This window comes from Giraffa tippelskirchi, chromosome 6 (assembly GCF_054371585.1).
Source record: "Giraffa tippelskirchi isolate mGirTip1 chromosome 6, T2T-mGirTip1v1.2.pri, whole genome shotgun sequence".
NCBI lineage: Eukaryota > Metazoa > Chordata > Mammalia > Artiodactyla > Giraffidae > Giraffa > Giraffa tippelskirchi.
The window spans coordinates 49,627,023-49,647,582 of NC_137280.1; the positions used below are offsets into that span (position 1 = coordinate 49,627,023).

The 20,560-nt window shown below is 40.5% G+C and overlaps 1 long non-coding RNA gene across 1 annotated transcript in view; it reads right to left on the bottom strand.

Annotated features, from left to right (window-relative positions):
• Positions 1-20,560, bottom strand: part of LOC145511297 (uncharacterized) — a 107,577-nt gene that overhangs the window by 45,784 nt on the left and 41,233 nt on the right. The window contains exon 2 of the long non-coding RNA XR_014057750.1: positions 160-282. This is a non-coding gene — a long non-coding RNA (uncharacterized LOC145511297). The remainder of the gene's footprint in view (positions 1-159; positions 283-20,560) is intronic.

Here is a 20,560-nt window from a genome sequence, read left to right on the forward strand (position 1 = left end):
TTGAATAGATACAGATATAATTCGAAAGAGACATAAATGTATAGACCACAGTGGGAGCTGGGCTTGGTAAGTGTGGGCTGGAGAAAGAAAAAGATAGACGGAGAACGACCCACATTAGAACACTGGAGTGACGCTCATCTCGATAATAAAAAGGCTTACCTGGATCTGCAGGCTGGAAAGAAGTCCAGGTGGAGGCAAAGGAGAAGACCGATCAAAAGAGAAACACTTCAGCTCCACCCCAGCCTCCCAGTCGGTGGAGAGAGCATCCTAGCCAACATCAACCTAGGGGGAAAAAAAAAGCACACGTTGCAAGGAATGTTTCTGTTAAAGGCATGATGATCTTAGCTGCTTGATACCAACTTCAATACAAGATGCAAGAGACACAAAACAGTCCTAGATTTCAAGTGGTTAATACTTTTTTACATCTCATTGCTGTTATTTGCCTCAGCCTGAAAACTCACATACACACACACACACACACACACACCAAAGAAAAAAAAAAAAACTGCACATGAATGTTTTATAAAAGATTATTCATAATTGCCAAAACCTGGAAGCAACCAAGATGCCCTTTGATAGATGGACACAAAGAGGTGAAGGTGAATAACAAGATAAGTAGATGAAAATGTGGAAGGACCTTAAATGCATATTGCTAAGAGGAAGAAGGCAATCTGAGAAAGCTGCATACTATAGTGCATAGACAGTACAGTTCTAACTAGATGACATTCTGGAAAAGGCAAAACTATGCATGTTACCGAGCCAAACTTGGGTCCAGTCACCAGTGCACAGTAAAACCAATCTACTGACACCAGCTTGTGGTTAAAGAAAGTGCAGTGTTTATTGCAGCAAGGAATCCAGGTAGCTAATGCCCCAAACCCAAACTCGCTGATGGCTTTCAGAGAAAGATTTTTAAAGACACAGTGAGGGAGAGAGGTGGGAGGTGTGTTATCAATTCATGGACATTCTTCTGATTGGCTGGTCGTGAGGCAATCAGGAGTCAACATCATCAGCCTTCTGGTTCCAGCTGGTCTGGGGTCTATGAGCCTGTGGGCGGCATACTGATAACTTCCTCACCCTGGAAGGGGCTTCCTTATCTGCAAAACGGCTCAAAGGATATGACTCAGAATATTATCTACAGCTCTAATGGCTAAACCATTATTATTTTATCTTACTTGACTGTTTTCCTCTGTTTCTGCATTTATTCTTTGAAACTTGGAGAAGGCCTAGGAAGCTAAAGTTATTCTACAAATAAGAGGCAGGCAGGCACAGGACATGGTAGGGAGCAAGGAACAGTCTGTCTCAGGAAGGTCCCATAGGGTTTGCTCAGTTATACGGAGACAGTAAAAAGATCAGTGATTGCCAGGCGTTGGGTGAGAGGTAGCAAAGGATGAATAGATTGGAGCATAAGGAGTTCCAATGTGGTGAAACTATTCCGTATGATATAATGGTGGATGTGTGTGCGTGTCAGTCACTCACCCCACAAACTGTAGCCCACCAGGCTCCTCTGTCCCTGGATTTCCCAGGCAAGAATATTGAAGTGGGTAACCATTCCCTTCTTCAGGGGATTTTCCAGGCCCAGGGATCAAACCTCGGTCTCCTGCATTGCGGGCGGATTCTTTGTCTTTATATAGTTGCCAAAACTCATAGAACCAACACCACCAAGAGTTAGCCCTAATGTAATGGATGGATTTAAGGAGTGGGAAGCTGGAAGCTGGGCTTCTGTCTTCCCTCATTCTTTGCTATTTTGAGGGAAAAAAAAGAGTGCCGATTTCTTTTCAAAACGCCAAAGGCAAACTAAATCATCCACACGCTCCTTTTTGACAGAAAGGAACCACGCGGAAAAATCTCTCAAGCTTGGAAGGACTTATTCTATTCAAACCCCAAGTCTCAGCCCAGGAGCCCTAACCTTTTCTGGCAGAGGTGAGCGTTCTAACTAAATCAAACGGCGCCAAGCCTGCGTGAGCGGACGGGCTGAGCCGCTCCAGACGCTGCTTGGAAACGCAGGACAGAAGACCTCATGCAAACTTCAGAACCTTCCCTTTCTCCCTCTTCTGTGTAGAAAGCATGTTTAAAAAAGACGTGTAAGTGATTGTTCTAAGGATCCGTTCCACCTGCTCCAGTGCAGGAAGCTACAGATGGGGCTCCTCTGTGGTAAAGTGGTTTCTGGAAGCCTAGCTCCAAAGAGGACTGTGTGCCTCACACGCCCTCTTGTGGCCACTTGGAGATACTGCAATCAGGCGAAGCCTCGGATTGTATTCTTAACATTAAAGCTACAATTTAGGGAATTTTGAAATCTCAAGAATTCAGGATTTGGGAAGTTTGTCTTTCCATAAATTATGCTTGCCTCGAGCCCTGTGGAAACCTATAGAGTTATTTTTCCGAAAAGGATTGTGACTGTCTATCCCAACTAAAGCTCTTTTGCAAAGAACAGGAAGTATCAGCTTTTTCTTTAAAGAACGCATAATGATTAAGGAGGTTGCAAGTGCAGAGAGGATAACTGAATGACTGTGGGCTGTAGCTATGTTGACACGGGCAAAACAAAGTCAAAGAAGGGACAGTTCAGATCATTTGCAGGAGTGTTCATCAGCTAAACCAAAAACCAGCTGCAAAAGAAACACTGAAGCATGTATGTATTGACACTACATGAGTGGTGCCTTCCTGCCTTGCACAGCCTCCAGGACAAATTCTTTCCTGCAAGGTGCTGTTCTGAAATCCAGCCTCTTCCTGTGGCTACAGTGCCTTGAGCTGGGAGAAGGTGATGACTTTCCTTGCCTCTGGGGAGGGCAGGGCGGGGGGGTGGGGGTGGGGGGTCATGACACTGACCTCGCTCCCTGGGCTCTCCTTCTTCACCTGAAAACTTTACCCTGTCCCACTTTGCTACTGATGGCACAGAAGTTTAGCAACCCTGCTGGCTTCTCTTCCTGCTTTAGGAAAAAAGTCTGCCTATGGTTGCAAGTTTACAATAGAAGGCAACAAGATCTAAGCAGTGTGTAGTGTCTGGCTAATCACCTTTATAGGCAGATATTAATGAAAGCTTGATAAAGGGAAGATTACATTAATTATTCAGTTTTTCTAACTGTCTAGAAATCAAAGTGGGTTGTCAGCAACTAGACAAAAAATTTCCAGAGCAAGGAAACATGGGGATGAGTTGGAGGATTAGGAAGCACATAAGATTTAGGACAGGGCAGCTCGACCTTGGCCCTCCCTGGCTGTGTGAGTTGGGTGATCCTTTGTTTCCGAGGCTGTCCTGTGCCTTGGGGAACATACGACAGCATTCCTGCATTTACCAACTAGATGCCAGCAGCGCCCCCACCAGTGGTGACCACCCAAAAGTCCTCTAATGGCAAAACCATCCCCAGTTGAGAATCACTGCTTTATGGGGACGAGGCTGGTAGAAAAATTATTAAACACTGTGACCGATGAACTGAGAGAGATATCTGACTACAGGACACCATGATGCACAGAAGAGCAAATAGGCTTTAGGGTTAGTAAGAACCAGGGCTCGGATTAAATGACGAGACCTTTTGTTGTTTAGTCACTCAATCACGTCTGACTCTTTGCGACCCAGTGGACTGTAGCCCGCCAGGCTCCTCTGTCCATGGAATTCTCCAGACAAGAATGTTGGAGTGGATTGCCATTTCCTTCTCCAGGAGATCTTCCTGACCCAGGGATTGAACCAGCGTTTCGTGCACTGCCAGGTGGACTCTTTGTCACTGAGCCACCAACCTTAGGCCTCTTTTTTTTCTCCCCCTAAGCCTCAGGTTCATGTATGTAGAATAATAATAATAAAACAGTGGTAATAAGAATAATGTTGTTGAGTGGTTAAAAGAAATAAAGCACATAAGGGATCTGGTCTATTGTCTAGTATTTAATAACGTCAATAGATAGCACTCTCTTCTCATCTCCAGAAGTTTCTAGAAATAGAATACAGGTTCTTTAGGGGAGTTTGAGGGTCCTGGGAGCCTGTCAGAGGCAGGGTGGGAACAGCCTTGTATTACAAGTCTCTTGTGAATAATACCACCCTCCTTTCCTTCTGAAGGATTCTCCCTGAAACACAGGCTGTGCCTGTACAGAACAAGGGGGCCATTCAGATGTGTTATCTCTCAGGATAAATTATCACAAAGGTCAGCAAAACAGAGAATAGCATTCCAGAAGTGGAGGTATTTATAGTCTTTAAAGATCCCTCTTTGGTCTCTGTTTTTCCATCAAAAAGTGCAAAGTCATCCTTTTAACATGTAGAGCAAAATTCTTATACTTTGATGTTAAGGAAACCTGCTTGGCAAATTTGAAGAAGGGGATGGCTGCCGTGTTACTTGTGTCTGACACACGCTCCTTCTGGAAATAACGAATGCTGCATTTTCAGATTCATGCTATAATGTTTCATGAAAACCTTAAGTAGCTCTGCGGAAACATCTCCACTGCCCTTCTTGTTCCTTACAGTTTTAATTACATCATTTGTTTAACACTTACATAAATTACTTAAAAATAAAAAGATGTTAAAATGACTTAAAATTGCCAGACAGTGACAATCATGGCATTAGTAATTTATTCTTGAGCTTCATCCCATTAAAGATTAATGCTCCTTTTCCCAGAACCCCTGGACCCTAATCTGGTCACATGCCTGACTGTCTTCTCTCAAACATTCAAGACCCCTTGTTTGAAAACAGGGAGCCTGGGAGAGGACTGAAACTCCTTATTTTTTAAACTTGGCCCAAGTCATCAACACTGCCACAAATTATTTTAGGTGAAGTTATGTAAAATTAACAACTTACGACTTTTATTGACATACAAACGTGGCAAGTTCATATAGTTTAAGTTAAAATTCTATCTGGATTTCTCTTACAATTCTGCTCATCCAGTATAACCTTCCTAATGGAATTTTCCACAATAGCTGCTGCCCTGAAAAGAATTGCCTTTCCTAAAGATGCTTATCTCTCAATAGTATTGTTGTTGATCCCTTATTACACCACTTTGGGGGTGTTTCCCATAAGAGGGTGTAAACAGCAGAATTAGCTGGGAGAGCTGTGTTTGATTCTTGAGTCTTCTAAGTACTTACTGGGTGACTGAAAGTCAAAGTGTTAGTTGCTCAGCTGTGTCTGACTCTTTATGACCCCATGGACTGTCACCTCCCAGGAGCCTCTATCCATGGAATTCTCTAGGCAAGAATACTGGAGTGAGTTGCCATTCCCTTCTCGAGGGGATCTTCCCCATCCAGGGATCAAACCCTGGTCTTCTTCACTGCAGGTAGATTCTTTTCCATCTGAACCACCAGGGAAGCCCTGCTGGATGACTAGGGTTCAAATCATTTGACCTGCCTAAGTCTCAATTTCCACACTTGTAAAAGAGTTCTTTTAAGTATTGAGATAATGAATTTAATATTTTACATAGTATCTAAATGTTTAGTAAACGGTCATTCTAAAAAATGACTAGTAGCCATATGAATGAACTCTTAATGCTATGCCTTAGTCACTGCAGCCTCCTGATGTGTGTTCAATATGTAAAAACAACAGCAACAGCAGATAATAACTTAATCCAATAGGTGCTTACTCTCCCTAGTACTATGCTAAGCATTTTCCCTATATTTATCTCATGTAAGACTCACAACAACCCTATGAGGTAGATGCAGTTACTATCACATTTTAGAGATGATGAATTTGAAGCAAACAAGCATGTGAGAGTTGGTCTATAAAGAAAGCTGAGCCATAGCCAAATCAACAAAGCTAAAAGCTGGTTCTTTGAGAAGATAAATAAAACAGACAAACCATTAGCCAGACTCATCAAGAAAAAAAGGGAGAAGAATCAAATCAACAAAATTAGAAATGAAAATGGAGAAATCACAACAGACAACACAGAAATGCAAAGGATCATAAGAGAATACTACCAGCAACTATATGCCAATAAAATGGACAAATTCTTAGAAAAGTATAACTTTCCAAAACTGAACCAGGAAGAAATAGAAAATCTTAACAACAGACCCATCATAAACACAGAAATCAAAACTATAATCAGAAATCTTCCAACAAACAAAAGCCCAGGACCACATGGCTTCACAGCTGAATTCTACAAAAAATTTCAGAGAAGAGCTAACACCTATACTACTCAAACTCTTCCAGAAAATTGCAGAAGAAAGTAAAGTTCCAAACTCATTCTATGAGGCCACCATCACCCCAATACCAAAACCAGACAAAGATGCCACAAAAAAAGAAAACTACAGGCTAATATCACTGATGAACATAGATGCAAAAATCCTTAACAAAATTCTAGCAAACAGAATCCAACAACATATTAAAAAGATCATACATCATGACCAAGCAGGCTTTATCTCAGGCATGCAAGGATTCTTCAATATTTGCAAATCAATCAATGTGATACACCACATTAACAAATTGAAAGATAAAAACCATATGATTATCTCAATTCAGAGAAAGCCTTTGACAAAATTCAACATCCATTTATGATAAAAACACTCCAGAAAGTAGGCATAGAAGGAACATACTTCAACATACTAAAAGCCATATATGATAAACCCACAGCAAACATTATCCTCAATGGTGAAAAATTGAAAGCATTTTCCCTAAAGTCGGGAACAAGACAAGGGTGCCCACTCTCACCACTACTATTCAACATAGTTTTGGAAGTCTTAGCCACAGCAATCAGAGAAGAAAAAGAAATAAAAGGAATCCAGATTGGAAAAGAATAAGTAAAACTCTCACTGTTTGCAGATGACATGATCCTCTACATAGAAAACCCTAAAGACTCCACCAGAAAATTACTAGAGGTAATCAGTAAATATAGTAAAATTGCAGGATATAAAATTAACACACAGAAATCCCTTGCATTCCTATACACTAACAATGAGAAAACAGAAAGAGAAATTAAGGAAACAATTCCATTCACCATTGCAACGAAAAGATAAAATACTTAGGGATAAATCTACCTAAAGAAACGAAAGACCTATATATAGAAAACTATAACACACTGATGAAAGAAATCAAAGATGACACAAATAGATGGAGAAATATACCATGTTTATGGATCGGAAGAATCAATATAGTGAAAATGAGTATACTACTCAAAGCAATCTATAGATTCAGTGCAATCCCTATCAAGCTACCAACGGTATTTTTCAGAGAAATAGAACAAATAATTTCACAATTTGTATGGAAATACAAAAAACCTCAAATAGCCAAAGCAATCTTGAGAAAGAAGAATGGAACTGGAGGAATCAACCTGCCTGACTTCAGGCTATCCTACAAAGCTACAGTCATCAAGACAGTATGGTACTGGCACAAAGACAGAAACATAGATCAATGGAACAAAATAGAAAGCCCAGAGATAAATCCATGCACCTATGGACACCTTATCTTTGACAAAGGAGGCAAGAATATACAATGAAGAAAAGACAATCTCTTTAACAAGTGGTGCTGGGAAAACTGGCCAAACACTTGTAAAAGAATGAAACTAGAACACTTGCTAACACCATACACAAAAATAAATTCAAAATGGATTAAAGATCTAAAGATAAGACCAGAAATTATAAAACTCCTAGAGGAAAACATAGGCAAAACATTCTCTGATGTAAATCATAGCAGGATCCTCTATGACCCACCTCCCAGAATATTGGAAATAAAAGCAAAAATAAACAAATGGGACCTAATTAAACTTAGAAGCTTTTGCATAATGAAGGTAACTATAAGCAAGGTGAAAAGACAGCCTTCAGAATGGGAGAAAATAATAGCAAATGAAGCAACTGACAAAGAATTGATCTCAAAAATATACAAGCAACTCCTGCAGCTCAATTCCAGAAAAATAAACGACCTAATCAAAAAATGGGCTAAAGAACTAAACAGACATTTCTCCAAAGAAGACATACAGATGGCTAACAAACATATGAAAAGATGCTCAACATCACTCATTATCAGAGAAATGCAAATTAAAACCACAATGAGGTACCATCTCACACTGGTCAGAATGGCTGCTATCAAAAAGTCTACAAGCAATAAATGCTGGAGAGGGTGCAGAGAAAAAGGAACTCTCTTACACTGTTGGTGGGAATGCAAACAAGTACAGCCACTATGGAGAACAGTGTGGAGATTCCTTAAAAAACTGGAAACAACTGCCATATGACCCAGCGATCCCACTGCTGGGCATACACACCGAGGAAACCAGAACTGAAAGACACACGTGTACCCCAATGTTTATCGCAGCACTGTTTACAATAGCCAGGACATGGAAGCAACCTAGATGTCCATCAGCAGATGAATGGATAAGAAAGCTGTGGTACATATACACAATGGAATATTATTCAGCTATTAAAAGAATGCATTTGAATCAGTTCTAATGAGGTGGATGAAACTGGAGCCTATTATACAGAGCAAAGTAAGTTGAAAGAAAAACACCAATACAGTGTATTAACACATATATATGGAATTTAGAAAGATGGTAACGATGACCCTATATGTGAAACAGCAAAAGAGACACAGATGTAAAGAACAGACTTTTGGATTCTGTTGGAGAAGGCGAGGGTGGGATGATTTGAGAGAACAGCATTGAAACATGTATATTATCATATGTGAAATAGATTATCAATCCAGGTTTGATGCATGAGACAGGGTGCTCAGGGCTGGTGCACTGGGATGACCCTGAGAGATGGGATGGGGAGGGAGGTGGGAGGGAGGGTCAGGATGGGGAACACATGTACACCCATGGCTGATTCATGTGAATGTATGGCAAAAACCACCACAATATTGTAAAGTAATTAGCCTCCAATTAAAATAAATTAAAAATAAATAAATAAATACAAAGCAAAAAAAAAAAAAAAGGAAGCTCAGTGCCAAAGAACTGATGCTTTTGAACTGTGGTATTGGAGAAGATTCTTGAGAGTCCCATGGATTGCCAGGAGATCAAACCAGTCAATCCTAAAGGAAATCAGTCCTGAATATTTATTGGAGGAATTAACCGCTGAAGCTGAAACTCCAATACTTTAGCCACCTGATGCGAAGAACTGACTAATTGGAAAAGACTCTGACACTAGGAAAGACTGTAGGCAGGAAAAGAAGGGGACGACAGAGGATGAGATGGTTGGATGGCATCACTGACTCGATGGACATGAGTTTGAGTAAACTCTGGGAGTTGGTGATGGACAGGGAAGCCTGGTGTGCTGCAGTTCATGGGGTCGCAAAGAGTCGGACATGACTAGGTGACTGAACTGAACTGAGATCAAACGAATGGAACATGGAGGAGATAGGGCAGGAACCAAGGTCATCTGACATCAGAGTCCATGATCTGTTGGGTATTCTCCATGGTGATGCCCTAGATCTCTTACAAACATCTTACAGACTTCTTTCTACTTTAAAAGAGTCCATGATGCCAATGGGGTATTCTTGAAGCACTGTCATTTTTACTCACTTAACTAATCAATCTTCCCACTTTTTTATTTGTCCTATTTGATATTTCATTTGGGTTATAAGTAGCTAGAGATTTTTGTCAACGTGGCTGGGCAGGACTAAGTCATGGTTAAAATTAAGTGCTCAGTTCATCTGAATAGTCTACCCCTCGGATGTGAGGTGCCATGAGGTACTCAAAAAGCACATGAGAATACCACACCATACTTGGTTGCACGTACCCATAACCATATTATATTAAAAGACTAAACTTAATCTTGAGGAGGTGGTACCATGGAAGACTCGAACATAACTGAACTTGGAAAACCATTTCAACAAATACCACGTAAGGGCCCGTTTGTGCCCAGCCAGCAGTTCACAAGGTGCCATGGAATGTAAACAAAAGTAAAACATGACCCTTGACTACAAAGACCTCATAGTCCTGTGAAGAGAGCAACACTCACAATGCAATCAGATGCAGTGATGCACTTTTGACTCTGCAAGTCAACATCATCATTCCTTTAATGAATAGAGATTTAGAACCAACCACCTTGCCAAGCCTGTGCTGGAAGCTGAGACAGGGTGAACAGGTCAGGCCTGGCCTGGCCCTATGAATTGTACAATCTGGTGGAATACATAACAGATTTTGTGAGAAGGATAGAAAATAAAGTCACAGTTTAGAGAGTTCACAGAGCACTAGAGTAACTGGAAAAAGCCTCTTAAATGAGAGCAGGATTTGAGTTTGGTCTTCAGCAAAGGATGGTAACATGTCACCCAGTGACTTAATTCCTAAACTCGGTAATCAACACAAACATGTAATATGATATTATTATTTTCATAATGGTGATAAAAGACATACAGTGGGAAATGATTACACTTAGACAAATGCATTCCTATTCACATCATTCTTCACAGCACTGTCAGCTTTGCATTCTTATTTCTTTTACTGAAAGAACTAAGACAAAAGTAACTTCAAATCTGAAAACGCTCCTGGAAAAGATTCTTAAGAGAACTATGTTAAAAAGCCAAAGCGCACTACTATAGTTAAAATTGAGATTTTTCCTTTCAATTCAAAACCTCCATTTTCAGACCTTAATATCTTGGACTTTGCAATCAGAGTCAGTGGGAAGTTGGTTACAGAGCGTGGTTACTATGAAGAAGGGGCTGCTGATAGCATCCTTCAGAAGTCCGACTGTGCCCTTCATCTTTCGATGGTTAAGGAAGCAATCTAGAGAAAAATACGCTGAGGGGTAAATTGCTAACTCAATCGAGGTGAAAGACCTAGGTAGGTCAAACTGTAGTGTTTTGTTTTTTTTTTCCATTTTCTTTAATGCTAGTTGATAATGTGAATAAGAAGCCCAGCTGTATTTTTCCACCCGTACAGCAGTTCAGTAGAGCTTTCCAGAATGTAATTCACATGGTATCAGGGATTATCTTTTTATCTGCAAACTAAACAAGATGAAATTATGTCAGCGCAAGTCTCTGTAGACAAAATATGTCAAAAAGGTAAATTACATAATTTATATTTGCATTCCCTTTGCATTTTTAATATTGTTATAGTCTTTGCATTTCTAATTATATTTACATTTAAATATTGAATTCACTTTTAATTTCAGGGGTAAAATGATATAATAAGGAATAGATGGACATGAGACACTTTCAAATTCTTGTCTTTGCCACATCTGCAATTGAAGAGTTCTTTCCTTCTCATGATTCTCGCAAGTACCCCAAAGCCCAGTATGAGAAAACTAAGGTCCAGCTGATTATTAACATGGACCTCTTACTATTACTCAAATTATTTTCTCCTGCCATGTGAGGGCTTACCAGGTGGCACAAGTGGTAAAGAACCTGTCTGCCAATGAAAGAGATGCAAGAGACATGGGTTTGATCCCTAGGTCAGGAAGATCACCTGGAGGAGGGCATGACAACCCACTCCAGTATTCTTGCCTGGAGAATCCCATGGTAGAGGAACCTGGGGACCTACAGTCCATGGGGTTGCACAGAGTTGGACATGACTAAACACACACATCTATCTAGGAGCAGATTACACACTTTTGCCTTGTGGTGTGGAGAAGGCAATGGCAACCCACTCCAGTACTCTTGCCTGGAAAATCCCATGGACGGAGGAGCCTGGTAGGCTGCAGTCCATGGGGTCGCAAAGAGTCGGACCCGACTGAGCGGCTTCACTTTTACTTTTCACTTTCATGCATTGGAGAAGGAAATGGCAACCCACTCCAGTGTTCTTGCCTGGAGAATCCCAGGGACGGCAGAGCCTGGTGGGCTGCCGTCTATGGGGTCGCAGAGTCGGACACGACTGAAGCGACTTAGCAGCAGCAGCAGCAGCCTTGTGGTGTCTCCCTGCAGGAGGCGGCATGCCCTTGCCTCCCCACCAGGCCTGCCTGTGTGAACTGATACAGAAGTTTTTAATCACATACAAGCTGTACAAGCACAGCTCCTTGTACACTTGCCCTCTGCCATGAGAACGCCAACCATGTCTCATAGAGGGACTGCACCTTCACCCTGAATCCAGCAATGAAAAGACATTAGATGGTCTATGCCACTGAGCAGACCTATGGCCAGCACCAGACTGATTCCCATGGCCCTAGGCGGGTCCAGTGGGCTCCCTCAAACCTGGGCCCTGGTTCATCCCAGTGTTCACTGGTTCCAGGAGCCCCAGGCAGCTCCCCTGGCCCAAAGTGACTTCCACGTCACTAAAACCCAGTGAGTCCCTGTTGCCCCAGGACCACAAGGGGCCTCAGCACTCCCGATGGCTTCTGTGGTACCAAGGTCCCAGCGGCTCCCACACACCCAGGCCTTTGACCCACCCCAGCATCTGCTGGCTCCAGCAGCCCCAAGTGGTTTCAGCGAATGCCAGTTCCCTGCCCACCCCAGCTCTGGGTGGCTTCCATGACCCCAGGCAGCTCCCTGACACCTGTCTCCCCATGGACTTTAGCCAACCCAGGCCCTTGATCACTGAGCCAGCCAACTCCCATGGAACCAGGCTCCTGACAGGTTTCTGAGAACTCAGAATGAAAAAGAGTAAAGAAATTTTGTGGGCATTATAGAATACCATTGAAAGAAAAAAATCTACCCATTCTCAGAGTCCCAGACAAAGAACAGAGGGAGAAAGAACAAAATTTATTTAAAGAAATAATGGCTAAGAGTATCCCAAATTTGGTGAGAGATTTAGACATCCAACTTTCTGAAGCTAACTGGTCACTTCAAAATTTCAACCCAGAATAATCTTTAAGACACAGTAGAATAAAAGACAAGACATATTATAATAAAATTGCCTAAAATCAAAGATAAAGAGAGAATTTTTAAAGTAGCAAGAGTAAGGGAATTCCATAAAACTATTAGAGGATTTGTCAAGAGAAATCTTTCAGGCCAGGAGAGAATGGGATGCTATATTCAAAGTGCTAAAGGAAAAAAATGTCAAACAAGAATACTTTATCTTGGTAAAGCTATCCTTCAGAAATGAAGGGGGAATTATGAAAAAAAACAAAAACAAAAAAACAGAATCAAAGAGAGAATAGACTGGTGGTTGCCAGAGGGGAGAGGTTAGGAGAGGACTGGATTGGGAGTTTGGGATTAGCAGATGTAAACTAGTATATATACAATGGATATACAACAAGGTCCTACTGTATAGCACAGGGAACTATATTCAATATCCTGTGAAAAACCATAATGAAAAATAATGCATATGTATGTATAAATGTGTCACTCTGCTATATAGTAACTGAGCAGCAATTAACACAACATTGTAAATCATCCCCAAGAAAAACAAGAGCAAAAAGGCAACATGGTTGTCTGAGGAGGCCTTACAAATAGCTGAGAAATGAAGAGAAGCAATAGGGAAAGGAGAAAAGGAAAGATATCCATCTGAATGCAGAGTACCAAAGAACAGCAACGAGAGATAAGAAAGCCCTCCTCCGTGGTCAATGCAAAGAAGTAGAGGAAAACAATAGAATGGGGAAGACTAGAGATCTCTTCAGAAAATTAAAGATATGAAGGGAACATTTCATGCAAAAATGGGCATGAGTCACTCAGTCATGTCCAACTCTTTGTGACGCCATGGACAGTAGCACGCCAGGCTTCCCTGTCCATCACCAACTCCCGGAGCTTGCTCAAACTCATGTCCATCAAGTCAGTGATGCCATCTAACCATCTCATCCTCTGTCATCCCCTTCTCCTCCTGCCTTCAATCTTTCCCAGCATCAGGGTCTTTTCTAATAAGTCAGTTCTTTGCATCAGGTGGCCAAAGTATTGGAGCTTTAGCTTTAGCATCAGTCCTTCCAATGAGTATTCAGGACTGATTTCCTTTAGGATTGACTGGTTGGATCTCCTGGCAGTCCAAGTGATTCTCAAGAATCTTCTCCAACACCACAGTTCAAAAGCATCAATTCTTTGGCACTCAGCTTTCTTAACGGTCCAACTCTCACATCCATACATGACTACTGGAAAAACCATAGCCTTGACTAGACGGACCTTTGTTAGGAAAGTCATGTCTCTGCTTTTTAATATGCTGTCGAGGTTGGTCATAGCTTTTCTTCCAAGGAGAAAACGTCTTTTAATTTCTTGACTGCAGTCACCATCTGCAGTGATTTTGGAACCCAAGAAAATAGTCTCTCACTGTTTCCATTGTTTCTCCATCTATTTGCCATGAGGTGATGGGACCAGATGCCATGATCTTCATTTTTTGAATGTTGAATTTTAAGCCAACTTTTTCACTCTCTTCTTTCATTTTCATCAAGAGGCTCTTTAGTTCCTGTTAGCTTTCTGCCATAAGGGTGGTGTCATCTGCATATCTGAAGTTATTGATATTTCTCCTGGCAATCTTGATTCCAGCTTGTGCTTCATCCAGCCTGGCATTTCGCTTGATGTACTCTGCATATAAGTTAAATAAGTAGAGTGACAGAATACAGCCTTGATGTATTCCTTTCCCAATTTGGAAACAGTTTGTTGTTCCAAGACAAGTTCTAACTCTTGCTTCTTGACCTGCACACAGATTTCTCAGGAGGCAGGTAAGGTGATCCGGTGTTCCCATCTCTTGAAGAATTTTCCAGTTTGTTGTGATCCACACAGTCCAAGGCTTTAGCATAATCAATGAAGCAGAAGTAGACATTCTTCTGCAATTCTCTTGCTTTTTCAATGATCCAATGGATGTTGGCAAGTTGATCTCTGGTTCCTGTGCCTTTTCTAAATCCAGCTTGAACATCTGGAAGTTATCGGTTCACATATTGTTCAAGCCTGGCTTGGAGAATTTTGAGCATTACTCTGCTAGCATGCGAGATGAGTGCATTTTTGCAGTAGTTTGAACATTCTTCAGCATTGCCTTTCTTTGGGATTGGAATGAAAACTGACCTTTTCCAGCCCCATGGCCACTGCTGAATGTTCCAAATTTGCTGGCATATTGAGTGCAGCACTTTCACAGCATCGTCTTTTAGGATTTGGAATAGCTCAGCTGGAATTCTATCACCTCCACTAGCTTTGCTCATAGTGATGCTTCTTGAGGCCCTCTTGACTTTGCACTGTAGGATGTCTGGCTCCAGGTGAGTGATCACACTATCATGGTTATCTGGGTCATGAAGATCTTTTTTGTATAGTTCTTCTGTGTATTTTTGCCACCTCTCTTAATATCTTCTGCTTCTCTTAGGTTCGTATTTCTGTCCTTTATTGTGCCCATCTTTGCATGAAATAGTCTCTTGTTATTTCTAATTTTCTTGAATAGATCTCTAGTCTCTAGATCTCTCATCATATATTTATACCTTAAATATATACAGTTTTTGTAAGTATACCTCAATAAAGCTAGAAAAAAACAAAGATGAAAATGAGAATTAAAAAAAATCAACTGTTAACAGCTACAGGGTTCACAGTACTGGGATACTAACAAAACATGAACTGCTCCCATCAGATGGTGAAGATGAAAACATTGTTAGAAGCACATTGGTATAAACTGTAACCAAAGATGAGGTTTGAATTAGTGGAGGAAGGAGAAGACAAAGAGAAAGGAGGAGAAGAATTTAAAAAAAAGAGGAAAATGAAGGAGGAGGAGTAAAAGAAATAGACACAAAGAAGGAAGAGGAGGAGGAAGTGGAGGGAGAAATAATTACCTGTATCTCAGCATCTAGAGAGAAGCATAGCTAACATTTTAGTGTCAGCACAGACACACAAGTACATACACATAGTAACTTCAGCACTTTTCCTAAAGTTGGCAGGTGCACAAACTTAGACAAGAGCCAGTTATAAGCATGTCAGGTTTGTCATAGCCATGAAGCATTTAGGAAGATGTGTTTGAGTGAAATTTAGGTCCAACTATGAAAGAAGGGAAAGAAAGCAGATGGGCGAGTGGTATTTCAAGGACTTGTCAATCTCTCGGCAATCCTGAAATAGACATCATGGAAGAGAAAGAACTGGCGGAGAGAATTTGAGAGCATCAGGATGGAATGAGATGAGAATAAAAATGGCCTTGTAAAAAGGAAAGTTGATAGAAGGGAACGCTATGATAGGACAAAATAAAGTAAATAAAAACCAGGGAACAGAAGCTTAAGATTTTAAAGTATAGTCTCTCCTAACAATTAGGTAAAATATGTAAAACATATATTGCTTTTAAAATTGATGGGCATGACATTGAGACTGCTGAGAGTGATCTGACATGTGTATATCACAAAATAATTATTACAATAAGATCAGTTAACACCTCCATCTCCTCATATTACCATTTTTGTAATGGTAACATTTAAGATCTATTATTAACAACGTTCAAGTACACAGTGCAGTACTATTAATTATAGCCACCAGGCTGTATATTAGATGCCCAGACTTTACTGTCTTACAACTATAATTTGTACCCTTTGACCAGCATCTCATTTCCTCTCCCCTACAACCCTTAGTAAGCGCCATTCTACTCCCTACTTCTGAGCTCAGCTTTTTTATGACATCACACAATATTTGACTTTCTTTGTCTGACTTCTACTTAACATAATGCCCTTGAGGTCCATCTGTGTTGTCACAAAAGACAAGGTTTCCCTCTTCTTTATGGCTGAAAATCCACTTACTTATTTATTTACATAACTTTTTCTTTCCTCATTCGTCAATGTACACTTGGATTGTTTCCATGGCTGGGCTATTGTGAACAATGCTGCAATGAGCATGAAGTACAGAAATCTCTTCAATAACCTGCTTTCTTTTCCTTTGGATATACACCCGGAAGTAGGATTGTTGGATCACATAGTGGTTCTATTCTTCATTTTTTGAGGAATTTCCATACTGTTCCCCAGTGGCTGCACCAATTTACACTCCCACAAACAGTGCATAAGGGTTCCCTTTTCTTCACATCCTCAACAACACATAGTTCTTGTCTTCTTGATGATAGTCATTTGAACAGGTATGAAGTCATATCTCATTCCTGTGGTTTTGATTTGCATTTCCCAGATGATTAGTGAAGTTGACAATTTTTTCATGTACCTATTGGCCATTTATATGTTTTCTTTGAAAAAATGTCTATTTAAGTCCTCTGCCCATTTTTTAATCAGATTAATTTGGGGCATTGAGTTGTATAAGTCCCTTATTTACTTTAGATACTAACCCCTTATCAGACAGATGGTTTGCAAATTATTTTCTCCCATTCTGTAGGTTGCCTTTTCACACTATTGATTGTTTCCTTTGATGTGAAGAAGCTTTTGGAATGGTTCAGTCCCATCTTTGCTACTGTTGCCTGTGCTTTTGGTGTATATCCAAAACCCATTGCCAAGATCAACGTTAAGGAACTTAATCCCTATGTTTTCTTCTAGTAGTTTTACAGCTGCAGGTCTTGACATCAATTTCAAATCAATTTTGTGAGTGGTGTGTATGTGATCAGGGTTTATTTTCTTCTTTGCACATGAATATCCAGTTTTCCCATACCATTTATTGAAGAGACTCTCTTTTCCCCATGTGAGTTCTTGGCATCTTTGCTGAAGATCAGTTGACCATCTATGTGTGGGTTTATTTCTGGGATCTGGAATAGAGACACTCACACAAGTTTTATGCCTAGCACCCTACTATTCACTTTGATCTTTCATGTTTGGTATCCAGAATGCTTATGAACTACAGCTCTGTGTAGGGAAAAATCTCCAGTATTCCTCCTGGGCTTCTCCTTTGTTCTCACACTCACAACACTTCTACACTTCTGGTCACCGAATATGTGTGGGATTTTCCCACACCAAGTAATTCTCTGTGACACCAGCTGGTTAATCCTGACACTGTCTACTAAAGACAGCATCAGATTTCACACGTTAAGGACTCAGCCTCAAAAGATTGACCCCCTACTTCAGATAATGACAAAGAGTAAGCATCCAGGTTAACCACAATCTCTGTCTGACATGGCTACAAATCAGAGGTTCCCATTACCTCCTCCCCTTGGATTTGATATTTTGCTAAAGCATCTTGGAGAATTCAGGAAAACACTTATTTACATTTACCAATTTATTAAAGGATCGTGAACAAACAGCCAGATGAAGAGATCCACAGGACAGGGTCTTGGGGGGATCCAGCGCAGGAGCTTCTGTCCCATGGAGTTGGAGCCCATCACCCTCCCCGTATGGGTATGTGTTCACTAACATGGAAGCACTCTGAGCTCCATACAACTGAAGCTTCTTCATATAGGTGTGATCAATTATTCACTTCATTTCCAGCCCCTCTCCCCTCTCTGAAGAATGTGGGGGTGGAGTTAAAAATTCCAAGCTTCTATATACAGATGGCTAATAAGCACATAAAAACATGCTAAATATCACTCATTATTAGAGAAATGCAAATCAAAACTACAATGAGATATCACCTCACTATAGTCAGAATGGCCATCATCATAAAAACCTAAAAACAACAAATGCTGGAGACGGTATGGAGAAAAAAGAACCCCCTCGTACTGCTGGTGGGAATGTAAATTGATACAGTCACTATGGAAGACACTATGGAGATTCCTTACAAAACTAGGAATAACACTACCATATGACCCAACAATCTCACCACTGGGCATATATACTGAGAAAACTATAACTGAAAAAGTCACATGTACCCCAATGTTCATTGTAGCACTATTTGCAATAGCTAGGACAGGAAAACAACCTAAATGTCCATTGACAGATGAGTGGATAAAGAAGCTGTAGCAAATATATACAACGGAATATTACTCAGCCATAAAAAGGAACATACTTGAGTCAAGGTCAGTGAGGTAGATGAACCTACAGTCTATTATACAGAGTGAAAGTCAGAAAGAGAAAAAGCAAATACTGTATTTTAATGCATATATATGGAATCTAGAAAGATGGCAGTTATGAATCTATTTGCAGGACAGCAATGGAGATGCAGACATAAAGAACAGATTTATGGACATGAGGGTGGGGGGGAGGAGAGGGTGGGACAAATGGAGAGAGTAGCATGGAAACATATACACTACCATATGTAAAACAGACGGACAGTGGGAATTTGCTGTCTGACTCAGGGAACTCAAACCAGGATTCTATGACAACCTAGAGGGGTGGGAGGGGGTAAGATGTGGGAGGGAGTTTCAAGAGGGAGGGGACATATGTATACCTATGGCTGATTCATGTTGATAAATGGCAGAAACCAACACAATATTGTAAAGCAACTATCCTTCAACTGAAAATAATTTTTTTAAAAAAATTCAAAGCTTCTAATCATGGCTTCCTCTTTCTGGTGACCAGCCCCCCACCCTGGAGTCATCCAGAGCCACCTCACTACAACAAAAGATGTTCCAAATGCTTTTATCAAGTAGGAATTTACATCGGCTTTAGGAGCTCTCTGCCAAGAACCAGAAGCAGATATATACACATATACATATATATATATACACATATTTTTTTCCCTAATGTCTCGGAAGCTCCTTTACACTACTTAAAGCTCCTTGGGTATAAATTCCATACACAAACCTGTTCTGTATTAAGTAGATACAGTGTTGGAGATTCTAAAATAAATCCGTACTCCAAATATAAAAAAATAGATGTAAGAATAAACAAGCCCTGTTTAGGAAATTGATCCTCAGAGGAGGAAAAATGGGAGGTGGGGGGATTCTGAGCTGTTGGAGCACAAACTGGAGAGACTTGATGTTAATAACTGAAGATTTACTTCCCACAAGTCTGTATTTAAGGAGGAGAGCAAGAAAGTGATTTTGAAGCTTTTGCAAAAGCAGAGATACTATTCCTAGGCAGTTCCTAAGAAGATAAATGCTAAACAGTCCAAAAAGTGACTATAACAATAAACAAGTAAAGTGATAGGGCCATTTTCCTTCCTTCTCTCCTCCCTATTTGTAAGAATCTCATGTTTTCACAAACCTCAGAATTCTATGGAGAAGGTTTAGTTTACTGATTGTTTTGTGCTTTAAATAGTACTTGAAGTGCTTTTTTTAACAAATTAAATAAATAAATAAATATTTTTTCTCCTAAAGAGTGGCTATCCTTTTAGGTTTGCTTTCATCAATTTTAAAACAGTTAAATGCCAAAGTTTGGTCATGATTTTTCGATGATTTTTTCAAATTTGTCTTTCAAAATTATTTGGAACTTGTAATGTTAAGAAAGTGGGGTATGGAATCAGAACTGTGCAGGTCTCCTGTAACTTGTCATGATCAGATAGTGGTTAGTACTCTGCACTGTGAATCAGAACTATGTTAAGTCCCAGTCCTGACAATTAATATAAAAAACTAGTTTACTTCCCTATGACTTTGTTGTTCACTCACTAAGTCACGTCCAACTCTGCGACCCCATGGACTGCAGCACGCTAGGCTTCCCTGTCCTCAACCATCTCCTGGAGTTTGCTCAAACTCACATCCATTGAGTCAATCCAACCATCTCATCCTCTGTTGACCCCTTCTCCTCCTGCCTTCAGTCTTTCCCAGCATCAGGGTCTTTTCCAATGAGTCAGTTCTTTGCACCAGGTGGCCACAGTATTGGAGGTTTAGCTTCAGCATCAGTCCTTCCAATGAATATTTAGTACTGATTTCCTTTAGATTGACTGGTTTGACTTCCTTGCTGTCCAAGGGACTCTCAAGAGTCTTCTCCAGCACCACAGTTCAAAAGCACCAATTCTTACTCAGTCAGCCTTCTTTATGGTCCGACTCTCACATCCATACATGACTACTGGAAAAACCATGTGAAACAATATGTATTCCATAAGACTGTCAT